Source organism: Elaeis guineensis, chromosome 4 (assembly GCF_000442705.2).
Source record: "Elaeis guineensis isolate ETL-2024a chromosome 4, EG11, whole genome shotgun sequence".
NCBI classification, from domain to species: domain Eukaryota; kingdom Viridiplantae; phylum Streptophyta; class Magnoliopsida; order Arecales; family Arecaceae; genus Elaeis; species Elaeis guineensis.
The window spans coordinates 131,336,687-131,339,347 of record NC_025996.2 but is presented as its reverse complement, the minus strand read 5'-3'; positions in this window follow the sequence as shown (position 1 = coordinate 131,339,347).

Below are 2,661 nucleotides of genomic sequence, written 5' to 3'. Positions count from 1 at the left end.
TTGATCATAAAAAAATAAAAAATTAGGTCATGCAACTAGATTGCATCTAAATTTTTTTATTTGAACATAATGAGTCTAATTCGATTAAGTAATTGATCAAACTAAGTCAAGTGTTAATTAAGGTTAGGTCAATTAAGTTATAAGATCGTGTAATTATTGTTGATCAAATCGATTAAATTCTATATACAGAATCAATTAACCTAAGAACCTAATTTACTTAAGCTAACCTATTTGGATCAATTGACCAATTAGTGTCGAAGATAAGTAATTGAGAGATGGTTATTTAATTAGTTTCATTCACTGAACTAGTCAATTTATTGATGTCTAAAAAAAATAATGGAGGGACCTCTACTGATCTCCACTTATCTGATTAATTTAGAAGATTGAGTCTTGAATAAGGTTGCTTGACAGTTTGATTTAGCCCATGCCAATTAGATCGATCATATGATTACTGATTAGATGAGATCTAAACCTAAATCTCTCCATACATATTAGATCCATAAGTCTTCCACCATTATAGAGCATGCTACTGGTGTTGATTATTCTCGACGGATTACAATGGTTCAGTTGCATCGAAAATATGCAACTACTCTATTAGCAAAGAGTTGCTCCAGAATAAGCATATGATTGAACCTAATAACTATTAGGTGAGAGACTTAATGATGGCTTTGCACCTACTTATGAATGGTGGGTCAGACTTAACTAAGGAGTATGGTCAATAACTGTTAGGTGAGCCTACTTGACTTAGAGATTAAATCGATGTAATATGCTTAGAGAAGTATCTGAATAAAGAGTTATCCACGTATTGGTGTGCATGTTACTAATAACTATTAGATGAGGCATATGGCATCGGTGGAACTACAGCCCCACTAGAAATTTAGTTATCGCATTAGAATTTTTATTTTCCACCCTCGGAGTGGAGGGATCCAAAAAATTAGTGGGAGTCATTTTTTGCATCTTAAAATTTTTAGAGTAAATATAAATTTAAAGTACAAAAGTCTAACTTGAATCTCTATTCTCAAAGTTAAATAATATCAGCTTCAAACTCTCTAGCCCACATTCTTGAATCCAATCATTTGATCAGAATAAATTATAAAGACTGACTAAAAAATCTCAAGATTATCTTGATTTCTAAAAAACTAGGTCATGTACTCGATCAGAAATCTCTAGTATTACCAAACTATCCTACTATTGAGTAAAGAATAGCTTATAAAAAGTGAACGGATAAAGACAGTCAGGTCAAGTACTATATGCTGGCATCCATGTCAAATAAGTTACAGAACCAGCATGAGCATATGCCCACTGTCAGGGCTATAATCACTCATCTACAAGAGTTGTATGATGAGCAGAGCTATATAGCATACTTCGAAGTGTCTAAGAAATTCTTCAATCTGAAGATGCACGAAGGACAGTCAGTCCATAAGCATTGTATGACAGTGATCAAGGACATCGAGGAGCTTAAGAAACTCAAACTTGAAATGCGAAAGAAATTGCTAATGAATTTGATCTTTCAATGCCTTATGAGTTTATATAGTCAATTTATTTTAAATTTTTATATGAACAAACTTGATTGTACTATATCCGAATTGGTCAATATATTGATCATTATCGAGGGAACCTTGAAGAATTCAAGGGGTACTAGTCTCACTATGGAATGGACTTCTTCGATCAAGAAAAAGTCTGATTGGAAGAAGAAGAACAAATCTGCTAAGAAGCAGAAGAAAGAGAGCAAGACAAAGAAGGACGTTTCAAAGAAGGCTGAAGCAAAGAGAAAATATTTTTACTGTGATATTGATGGTCGCTGGAGAAGAAACTGTCCACTCTACCTAGAGAGCCTAAAGACCAAAAAAGATGATAAACCTTCAGAAGGTATGCTCGTAACTGAATCTAATCTTATAATTTCTTCTACTTCTAATTTGGTATTGGACTCTGATTCGAGTGCTTATATATCTACTTCAATGCAAGATCTAATAGAAAGTAGGTGGTTAAGAAAAGGTGATATGATCCTTTGGATCGATAATGGAGCCAAAATTACTGTAGAAGTCATTGACACTTATCCTCTTTGATTACCAGCGAGATTTAAATTAGATTTAAAAGATTGTTATTTTATTCTTGTAGCTAGTCGAAATTTGATTTTCATGTCTGTGCTAGCACAGGATGGTTTTGATTTTAATTTTAATAAAGATATTTATTCTATTTATTTATGAAATAAATTGATTACATGTAATCTTTTAATTGATAGTCTATATTAGTTGTATGTTGATGCGAATGTGAATTTAAATGAGTAAATAGTGAGTGACGTCGGTCAAAAAAAATTCAAAAATAAAATTAACCAAAAATACTTGTGACATCATAGACTAGGCCATATTGGAGAGAACAGGATAAATAAACTGAAAAGAGATGGGATCCTTAGCTCTCTTGATTCAGAGTCATACCCGATTTATGAGTCTTATCTTTGAGAAAAAATAATCAAGTTATCCTTTGTACGACATGGAAAAAAGGCCACTGAGTTACTTATCCTGGTACACATCGATGTGTGTAGGTCATTTGATCTACAGACCAGGAGTGGTTATACCTACTTCATCACTTTTATCGATGATCTATCTCAATACGGATATGTGTATCTGATGAAATACAAGTCTGAAACTTTTGAAAGATTCA